This window comes from Elephas maximus, chromosome 17 (genome assembly GCF_024166365.1).
Source record: "Elephas maximus indicus isolate mEleMax1 chromosome 17, mEleMax1 primary haplotype, whole genome shotgun sequence".
Lineage (NCBI taxonomy): Eukaryota > Metazoa > Chordata > Mammalia > Proboscidea > Elephantidae > Elephas > Elephas maximus.
The window spans coordinates 89,365,117-89,376,278 of record NC_064835.1 but is presented as its reverse complement, the minus strand read 5'-3'; positions in this window follow the sequence as shown (position 1 = coordinate 89,376,278).

Sequence of the window (11,162 nt, the reverse complement as noted above, 5' to 3'; positions counted from 1 at the left end):
GAGGAAGCACGGTAAACTATCAGGGACTTTTAGAAGGCCAGTGTGGCTGCAGCGGGGGGTGGCAGGTGCGCCAGTCTTGTCAACCCAAGGCTGACTGGGTGCTTCTAGACTCCGTCCTCTCCTCCGTGCCTCCACTGCCATTGCTCTGGCCCAGTTTTCCGTACTCGCTGCCTTCCTTTATGCAACAGCACACTAACGGTCTTGCACTTGTATCTGGCCCCCCTTCCAAATCTTACAAACCTTGGCACCCCCCTTGCAGTCTTCCAAGTTTTCCATCTCCTAGGGATCAAATCCATACTCCTCACACGGGGGCCTATCTACAGAAAATAGCAGTTATGACAATTACTGTTAAGTTGCTGAATGATCTCTCACAGCTGGTGATGGAGGCTGCGATGGCCATAGAAACTGCTCGTTAGCGCCCACCTCCAGCAGGGCACGTGCCCTACCTGCCGTACCTCAGTTATGGCTCCGTCACATCCCAGACACAGTTATTTCTGAGATGGCCGTGCCTGCCTCACCTCCAACCCTGGTCCATTTGTTGTCTTGGAGGAAACTCAAGTGCTTCTACACTTAGATTTTTCCTCTCAGACTCTTTGCTCTGCTCCCCTGACCAACTGACCCTCCGCCCCAGGACCAAGTGTCTGCTCCACCTGACCAATCACCCTCCTCCCTGATCATGTTGCCCCCTCCCCTAACCAGTCTCCCCCCACTCCCGACTGGTACACTCATTGTTCAGGCACAGGCTCAGGCTCCACATCCCCTGAGAGACCCTCCCCGTGTCCTCAGCAAGCTGCTCTCGTGCTGTCTTCTCCACATTCCCACAGCATGCTTTCCCCGTCGTCTCTCCATCGCTGTCTGCTATGGCCACTGAACTGTGAACACTTTGTGAGGCCCTTGATTCTTTCACAGCTTCCATGTTTCCTGTGCTATGCAGAGTGTGGTCTGTGGTCAAGGCGGGGAAGTGATGGATGAATCAATGGATCCATAAATGGGGCAGGAAGGACGACTTACTCACAGCTCTGGGGGAGAGTGTGAAAGCTGTAAATAAATTTTCTTCTGGAGAGAAACTAAACCACTACCCACAAACCAAATCCACTCCCATCGAGTAGATTCTGACTCGCAGCAGCCCTACAGGACAGAGTAGAACTAACTGCCCATAGGGCTTCCTAGGCTGTAGTCGTCACAGACGCAGATCTCCAGGTCTTCTCTCCCTCGAAGCCACTAGTGGGCTTACACTGCCAACCTTTCAGTTAGCAGCTGAGCCCCTAACTGTTGCACCACCAGGGATCCTAAAAAATCCCTTGCTGTCGAGTCGATTCTGACTCATAGTGACCCCATAGGACAGAGTAGAGCTGCCGCACAGTTTTCAAGGCTGTGAATCTTTACGGAAGCAGACTGTCACATCTTTCTGCCCCGGGGCAGCTGGGGGGTTTGAATTGTCGACCTTCTGGTTAGCAGCTGAGCTCTTCACTGCTGTGCCGTCAGGGCTTAAATTCTTATATATGTATGGTTAATTTTCAGACCTATTCCATTAATTTACTGTCTGTTCTGGAGTGACTGCCACCCTGTGTTACTTACAGAGTTGTCTGGTATGACACACACAGTCTAGGGTCACACAAGCCACCCAGCATCTTCATCCCTGTGGGGGCACCTCCTCCCTCCTTTTCCTGTTTGAGCTATTCTTGTGCAGTCACTCTCCTCTCTGAGTTTTAGAATCAGTTTATCAAATGCCATGAAAATTTTAAGATTTTAATTGGAATTGCATAAGATTTACAGACTAATTCAGAGGGAAATATCATCTTTCCAATAACATGTCTTCCATTCACAAGCTCCATTTGATCAAGACTTTTATGTCCTTTAGTAGAGACTTACTGTTTTCCCCTTAAAAGTCTTACACGTCTTTTTTCTTGAGTGTGTTCTTTATAATTTTTGTTGCTATGTAGGGTGGCTATAAGTCGGATCAACTCAACGGCAGTGGGTTATCAGGGCTGAAATCTCTTTAATGTTATTTTCCCTCACTGGCCATTGCTGAGGCAGGCTACCTAGTGATTGTCCATGGAGCCACCTGTGCCTGGCCACCTTGAGCCTCACTTGTATTTGTCTTATGAGTCTGTCAATTGATCCTCTTGGGTTAACAGGTAGACAGGACAATCATGCCCGCTGTAGAAGAAGTTACTTCCTGTCTCTCATCTTGTCCTACTGTGCTGGCTCAACCCCCAGGACAATGCTGAGTGGTGGCGAAGCAGGCACGCATGTCCTGTTCCCTTCTTTAATGGGAAAGAGTGCTTCTAAGGCTTCACCGTTAAGCCCCAGGTTTACCCTGGTAAGTACCATTTAGCACAAAAAGGAGGTTCCCTTCTACTCCTAGTTTGCCAAGAGACTTTATCAAGAGTGGGTGTGACTTTTATCAAAATTTTTGGCATCTCTTGGCGTGACCACAAGGCTTTCCTATTTTAAGCTGTTATTCTAGTAAATTACATTGATAGACTCTATGCAGAGCCCTGGTTGCCTAGTGGTTAAGAGCTTGGCTGCTAATGAAAAGTTGGCAGTTTGAATCCACCAGCCATTCCTTGGTAACCCTATGGAGCAGTTCTACTCCATCCTATAGGATTGTTGTGAGTCAGAATTGACTTGATGGCAATGGGTTTCGTTTGGTTTGGGTATTGTTGCACTAGTCCTGGGGCCATTGTCATGGGTGACCCCTGAGACCCTAAGCCCATCATGTGATGGTTTTTCCTTCTCGGGGGAGTAAACGGAGAAAATAAACATGGAACCATGTTCTCAAGCAAGTTTCATGAATATCTGTGAATCCCCTTCCTGGAAGAGAATCTTGTAGGTTTATTGGATCAGTCTTTAGATATTGTGTTTGCTTGTTGTATAATGAACAGATACACAGGTACATCTCAGTTCCTGAAGGAGGGAGGAGCCAAGACAGGCTCTGACCTAGACCTGTGGTTTCTGCTTTAAGGGATATAACCAACAAAGCTTTCAGAACACTCCACGCCAGTTGGGCCAGGCCCTCAGAGCTTGGTTGTGGATTGTGGCCACACCTCTCTGTGTCCACCTCTGGGACCGAGTGAACAATTAGCTCTGGAGTCTAGGACATTCCGGCTGTGAAGCAGTGGGCTGCACCCTGGCAGAGGGTTGGCCAGGGACCAGCAGCCCTTTAGCTGGTCTCCACCTCTTGGTATCTTGAGATTTCATTTCCCAGAGACCATAAGAATCAAAGTAAAGCTTCACTCCAAAAGGGGAATAATTCCAAGTTTTGGTGTGTTCAACACAGTTGTGCTATAATATTCTTTAAATCTGCCATAGTTTATTTGGTGTTGTGGCTTTTTGGTTGTGTGTCTGAGATCAACATGTAATTTCCTTTTCGTGTAATGTCTGGACTTATACCAAAACTAAACCCATTGCCATGGAGTCAATCCCATGGAGTCGTGGTGACCTCATGCATTACAGAGTAGAACTGCCCACAGGGTTTTCTTTGGTTTTTTTTTAATCTTTACCGAGGCAGAATGCCAGACCTCTCTTCTTTGATGCCACTGGGTAGGTTCGGACCACCAACCTTTTGATTAACAGTCAAGTGCAAATCATCTACAGCACTCAGCTTAAAAAAAAATTCTGATCCAGTTGCCTTGGGGTAGATCCAGGAATCTGCATTTTTAAGAAGCTTTTTAGGGGTTTCTTATGGATAGCCAGGTTTGGAAACCACTAACTCAGAAGGTACTGGAAGATTCTGGCCTCGGCTTCATCCCCACTGAGACGGTGAGGGACTCATACAGCGTCCGGGAGGGCTCATGGCACCATGGACCCTATGGCCTGATTCTGAAGTGCGAGCTCCAGCCACAGTGAAGTAGGGGTGTGTGGGTCAGGGCATTCTGCTGAGTCCAGCTCTCACTGGGGAGCCTTGCTGCTTTCATGAACCTGTGGCTGCCACCCAGAGGGGCCTGGAGGCTGGATCTGAGCTTTCGTACAAGCACCTGTATGCTCTTTACTGCTGTTTTTCAAATATGTGTAGATGTGCACATGATGTCTCCAACACAACATTGTTTAAAAACAGCACTGAGCTGAGAGCGGCTTTATTTTTCTCTATCAACAGTTACCAAACTTCCACCTATTGTTCTCTGTGGCTTGGGCAGGGGGGTGTGTCTCGTGTTTATTTATTTACTTATTTTTTAACTTCAAACACAGGTCCTCACACATGGAAAGGCTGTGAAGATCCGGGGAATGGGGCTCCATGGAGATAACAGGGGCCTTTGAGTTAACAAGCAGCTGGGTGGCTACTGTGCTGGCCACTGGGCAGGCGGTTAGCCCCACCTCCAGCCACCCAGGCAACCAGCTGGCCCAGGGTTCTCTCCAGGGCTTGAGTCATCCCAGCCTGAGATAGTGAGGGCTTCGTCAGAGAGAAGAGCTCAGGGATCGGGGGGGAGACTTTTGGCCCATGGAACAGCTGGGGAATGGGAGTGATGCCGCCATGGCCTCCCTCCTAGTAGACCCGCCCCCCCACTTCAGGCTGGCTCTTAGATTCTTAGGGGGATTTCTCAACTTGCCCAACTTTGAGTGGAAGTGTCTACGTGCTAATAGCCTCAAAGCCTTCCATAAGGCTCACAAAGACACCGTGCACAAGCCCTCAATACTTCACAAACCTTATGGCCCTTCCCCAGGTGTGAGCAGGAGCTCTGGATTTGGGGTGACCTGGTGTCTGACTCATAAGCTCAAGTCAGACGGCCACTCAAGTCCCATGTGGCTCTCTTGCTGAGAGGAGCTCAGATCTTTCCTGTGAGCCCCAAGGCCACAAGAAGCCCTGGTAATGCCGCCATCTTGGGAGCATGCTGAACATCTCAGGTGAGTGTGTAACGAAAAAGACTGTACATTCCTGAACTACCTTGACTCTCCCCCACCATTCTTGTAGTATTTTTCCGAAGCCCCATTTATCCCAGCTGGGGAATTCTATTCAGTCGTAATTATTCATGCACATACTGACTTTCTGAGAAATAATCGCTCCCCTCTTCTCAGGGAACCTCAGGGGCCCTTTTGTTCTTTCTGCTCATGCCAACCATTATCCTGTTTTGCTAAAACATGTATGACAGAATGCATAGAACTTTGCTCTTGTTTCCCTTCTCAGAGCTTTGCCATTTGTTCCCAAAGTGACTCTATCCCCAAATCCTACAAAGTCCCGTCCGTGCTATCACTTTGAAGCACTTCCTCTGACAGCTGTCTTCCCTACTGCACGGTAAGAATGACCAGCAATTCCTTCCACATGTTTATTCTTGTTTATTTCAAAAGACGGAAAGGAAGGGACGGGACAGGACCTGGCGATAGGAGCAGTTTCTTGCTCTGTGGAACAATTTCTCTCCTGAGTGAGTGGCTGCCAGTCAGAAGGCTGCCAGGAGGGCTCTGGGTGGGAGGGAGGCCTGACCCAATGCAGGGAACAGAGGGTGAGAGCCATTGCAGGCCTGGTCACAGCCCAGCCCAAGCCCAGAGAAAGGGATAAAGGTGAGCAAGGAGGCTGGAGGCCGGAGGTGAAGCTTTGCACCCAGCCTGGACCCTACAGGTTGAGAAGGCTGTGCCACAAAATCCCTGGGGGGTCTCTGGGAGGGGCAGGAAGGAGACCACAGCTGGTGCAGGAGATAGCTACCAAGGGGATGACCAGTAGGGCAATAGGACCACGTCTGAAGACCACCATGGTCCCAGCATTAGCTAAGGGCCCGAGTGACGTTAAACCCACTGGCATCGAGTGGTTCCAACTTACAGTGACCCTGTAGGACAGAGTAGAACTGCCCCATAGGGTTTCCAAGGCTGTAAATCTTTACAGAAGCAGACTGCCACATCTTTCTCCCACAGAGCAGCTGGTAGATTCGAACCGCTGATCTTTCCATTAGCAGCTGCCTGCTTTAGTCACTGCACCACCAGGGCTCCATTTTTTTTAAATGCCAGAGGCACCAATGGGGTTTCCTGAGAGCCGCAGGGACCCTGAGTTGTGGCTTCCTATCTGCTTCACGGAATAACCTTGGCTGTGGGGCTGGCAAGCTCCCCGCCCCTTGACACACCCAGGCCCAGTCTCAGGAAGCAGAGGGAACATGCTGGGCCCAGCTCCCTGGCCCTGAGGCCCATGTGGTCTTAAAAGTATTTGTTTATGTTTGTAACTAGGCATGGGGTCAGCACCACTTTGGAAGCTGCATTCGGAAAAGCAAAGCTCTAAGCTTGATTTTTCAGGTGCAACGTTCTTAAAGAGAGTGTCTCCTGGTTTACGTTTACTAGGAACAATTGGACTGCTCTCCAGGGACAAAATGAGACAAAATTAACACAGCCCTGCTGTGTGGCCACTCAGTGGATCCCCCCCAGGAGGCAGGGGGCAGTTTTCTTTCCGAGGAATCGCCGTCGTTCAAGGAGAACCTTAAGCCAAGGGCTTACAGTGTTTGCTCAGGGAATAGTTTGAGCTGGATGTCCTATGGCTGTGACCAATCTCCTGAGTGAAGGGACAGTCAAAGGCCCGTCCTCCAGGAGCCTGCAGCTGTAAACAAAGCACAGACGGAGAGTTAGTGGTCGCAGCCACAGTTAACGGTCACTCAGTCCATCCCCTTTGTAATGGATGGGGAAACTGAGGCCCAAGAGGAAAAGCGGGCAACCCCAGCTCCCACCACACTGCCGTCTTATTATTCGTTCAGTCCTTAAATCCATGGCAGAGGTTGGACCTAGTTTCTCATCATTTGAAAACAAAGAACAAAAGCGTTTTTCTTTTCAGCACCTGTGGGTCTCCCTTTGCACCGTGTATGGGAGAAAGAGCCTCCCGGAGTTTTCCAAGCCACCCAGTCACTGTGTCCTGCTTTGTGTGAAATCTGAAGCTCATGGATTTTGAAACTTAAGATTTTGCTTAAAAACCCCAATAGCACAGAATTCTGTGTCTTTGCCCATGGCGAGCTGTCCTCCTGGGCAGCATTTCTTCCCAAGAGGTTGCCGCCCCCCTACCCCCAAGCATTGCGGCTTTACCTCTCTCTGACACCAGGTGCCTAACCTGGATGGAAAAGAGCGATGTTCAGAGGAAACAGCCAAATCAGACTTGCTTACTCGACTCCCCAGTCCAAAAAGCACCTGTTGAGGCGGGCTGTCTAGATCAGCACAGAACTCACTAAATGGCCAGCAGCTCAGACTTTCCAGGGCGTTAGGGGGTAGGAACCAGGTGATGAGGAAGAAAAAGACGCCTTCCTGCATGTTGAGCCCACCTGCCCAGCCCAGAGGGGAGGAGACAGGCCCCCTCCCCATCCTAGGGGAGGAAGGGGGTTGAGGTTTGGGGCGCTCCTGAGGTTGGAGCTGCTGCCGCCTGGGGCCCGAACACAATCACACCCCTGCCCCCGGCCCTTCTGCCCGCCATTCACCTCCCCCCCCGCCCCCGCAAATGCCAAATGGGAGACAGAAAAGTGAAGGCCCAGAAAGCGCAGGACAGATGGCCTCGCGTTGCGCTGCCTGGGTCATGCCACCTGGTCCAGGCCTTGGGCTGTGTGCCAGCGGGAGGGGCTGCCCAGCTCAGGTAGGGACCAGGCAGACGGCCTGGGACCTGGCCCACCTGGCCTAGCTCCTAACCCCTGGCCCCACTACCCAAAAGCCTCTGGAACGACATCAAGGCCCCATGCTGGTTTAGCCCCTGCCTGGCCCCCCACACATCCCCACCTTAGGCTTCGAACTAGCCAGGCCCCGCAGGTGCTGTGGGCATGCCCCACCCTTCCCTCTGCTTGGAGTGCCTCCCCCCCTCCACAGGCACAACTCCTATTTGTTGCTTAAGACCCTGAGGAAAAATCCCGTCACTCTTCAGGGCCCTCGGAGCTTTCGTTCCAAAGGCCTGTGACAGCCAGTCGACCCTCTGAGCTGGGCTTGTCTCCACCCCAAATGATTTCTGGATAAAGGTACTTTCCCAGTTTTATTGGGGCAGCTTGACCTTAGCAGTTGGGCCCTGGAGCCAGGCTGCCTGGGTGCCAACCCTGGCTTCATGACTTTCTAGCTGTGTCACCTTGAGTCAGTTACTTACCCTGTGAATCTCAGCACTCAGGCGTTACTGGTTTACATATGTAAGGGCATTACCACATTGTCTAGCGTGCAGTAAGCGCTCAATAATATCAGCCATTACCACACTCATTGTAAAAAAAAATTCTGAGGTCACAGGACATAAATACACATCAAACGATATTTTTGGTAAAAATGAGTCTCACTTCAAAGTAAGGCTCCAACCTCTGACGGTCACGCTAAGACAAAGGCAGGGATGCCCCTGCCCGTCACAGCTGCAGCATGGTAGCCAGTGACCTCTGTGGCCGCACCAGAACCTGTTGGATTCTGACCGCTGGCAACCCCATGTGTTAGAGTAGAACTGCTCCAGTGTTTTCTTGGCTGTTCTCTTTACTGAAGGCAGGCCTTTCTTCTTCGGCACCCCTGGGTGGGTTGGAACTGCCAACCTGACATCAGTAGTTGGGTACAAACAGCTTGTGCCATCCAGGGCCCTGTGTGCAGCACCAAGGAGCTAACTGCTCCTAATGTGCTCAGACGGAGGCACTTTCTGCCCGGTGCCCAGTTCCCATTCACTGGTAAGTGCTGTCTTTTTCTGAAAAGATGAGCCTCTTAGAAACAGCGGCACTGGACCAGTGACAAGACGCTGACTCCACTTTGCACACCAGGACCCAGGAGGAGCACCCCACTCAGAGGGCTGCACATCCTGGACTGCTGTCTGTTCCCTGCAGCCCCCCAGCCATTGCCCTCTGCTCTCACACATCCCCTCCCTGCTCCAGCAGCTGATTTGCTCCTGGCCCCTTGGGGGCTCTGCTCTGAGCCTGTGCTGCACCGGTGGGCAGTGTGAATTTGATGTGTAATGCTGTTGTCATGGGCAGCACATTCCTCATTTTAGAAAGCTGAAATAGGGGAGGGGGAGAGCAGCCTGGTTAGGCAAGTAAACTGATGTCCCACAGCAAGCTGGTGGACTAGGGGCTGCTGTCAGTCCCCGGATCCCACCTGCTTCCTGCGGGGGCCTGCAGCTCTGACTTACACATCAGGCTCATGATAAACCTCAGTTCGAATGTAGCGACCTGCAGCTGAAGGATGCGTGAAAACCCCTTTACCACCTACTGCACCTCTGTTATCTAACTGTCCTAAGACTTTCTGGTTCGAAGGCATCTGCTTACTTCCCATGGACTTTTCGTGACTTTGCCCTCGTGAGCTTCACCTGACCGCCTGGGCTACATCAAACTTGACTCTGTTACAGATCTCATTTGCTGCTTCATGGTGTCAGTGAAGGGGCGGCATTCCTGCAGCTGTACAGCCTGACACGGAGCACAGGCGACAGCTGCCGCCTCACAGAAGATCTGGAAGCTGGTCAAGGAGCATGAGAACAGCCTGACACGGAGCACAGGCTACAGCTGCCGCCTCACACAAGCTCTGGAAGCTGGTCAAGGAGCATGAGAACAGCCTGACACGGAGCACAGGCGACAGCTGCCGCCTCACAGAAGATCTGGAAGCTGGTCAAGGAGCATGAGAACAGTCTGACACGGAGCACAGGCTACAGCTGCCGCCTCACACAAGCTCTGGAAGCTGGTCAAGGAGCATGAGAACAGCCTGACACGGAGCACAGGCGACAGCTGCCGCCTCACACAAGCTCTGGAAGCTGGTCAAGGAGCATGAGAACAGCCTGACACGGAGCACAGGCTACAGCTGCTGCCTCACACAAGCTCTGGAAGCTGGTCAAGGAGCATGAGAACAGTCTGACACGGAGCACAGGCTACAGCTGCCGCCTCACACAAGCTCTGGAAGCTGGTCAAGGAGCATGAGAACAGTCTGACACGGAGCACAGGCTACAGCTGCCGCCTCACACAAGCTCTGGAAGCTGGTCAAGGAGCATGAGAACAGTCTGACACGGAGCACAGGCTACAGCTGCCGCCTCACACAAGCTCTGGAAGCTGGTCAAGGAGCATGAGAACAGTCTGACACGGAGCACAGGCTACAGCTGCCGCCTCACACAAGCTCTGGAAGCTGGTCAAGGAGCATGAGAACAGTCTGACACGGAGCACAGGCGACAGCTGCCGCCTCACACAAGCTCTGGAAGCTGGTCAAGGAGCATGAGAACAGTCTGACATGGAGCACAGGCTACAGCTGCTGCCTCACACAAGCTCTGGAAGCTGGTCAAGGAGCATGAGAACAGTCTGACACGGAGCACAGGCTACAGCTGCCGCCTCACACAAGCTCTGGAAGCTGGTCAAGGAGCATGAGAACAGTCTGACACGGAGCACAGGCTACAGCTGCTGCCTCACACAAGCTCTGGAAGCTCGTCAAGGAGCATGAGAACAGTCTGACACGGAGCACAGGCTACAGCTGCCGCCTCACACAAGCTCTGGAAGTTGGTCAAGGAGCATGAGAACAGTCTGACACGGAGCACAGGCTACAGCTGCCGCCTCACAGAAGATCTGGAAGCTGGTCAAGGAGCATGAGAACAGTCTGACACGGAGCACAGGCTACAGCTGCCGCCTCACACAAGCTCTGGAAGCTGGTCAAGGAGCATGAGAACAGTCTGACACGGAGCACAGGCTACAGCTGCCGCCTCACACAAGCTCTGGAAGCTGGTCAAGGAGCATGAGAACAGTCTGACACGGAGCACAGGCTACAGCTGCTGCCTCACACAAGCTCTGGAAGCTGGTCAAGGAGCATGAGAACAGTCTGACACGGAGCACAGGCTACAGCTGCCGCCTCACACAAGCTCTGGAAGCTGGTCAAGGAGCATGAGAACAGTCTGACATGGAGCACAGGCTACAGCTGCTGCCTCACACAAGCACTGGAAGCTCGTCAAGGAGCATGAGAACAGTCTGACACGGAGCACAGGCTACAGCTGCCGCCTCACACAAGCTCTGGAAGTTGGTCAAGGAGCATGAGAACAGTCTGACACGGAGCACAGGCTACAGCTGCCGCCTCACAGAAGATCTGGAAGCTGGTCAAGGAGCATGAGAACAGTCTGACACGGAGCACAGGCTACAGCTGCCGCCTCACAGAAGCTCTGGAAGTTGGTCAAGGAGCATGAGAACAGTCTGACACGGAGCATAGGCTACAGCTGCCGCCTCACACAAGCTCTGGAAGTTGGTCAAGGAGCATGAGAACAGTCTGACACGGAGCACAGGCGACAGCTGCTGCCTCAC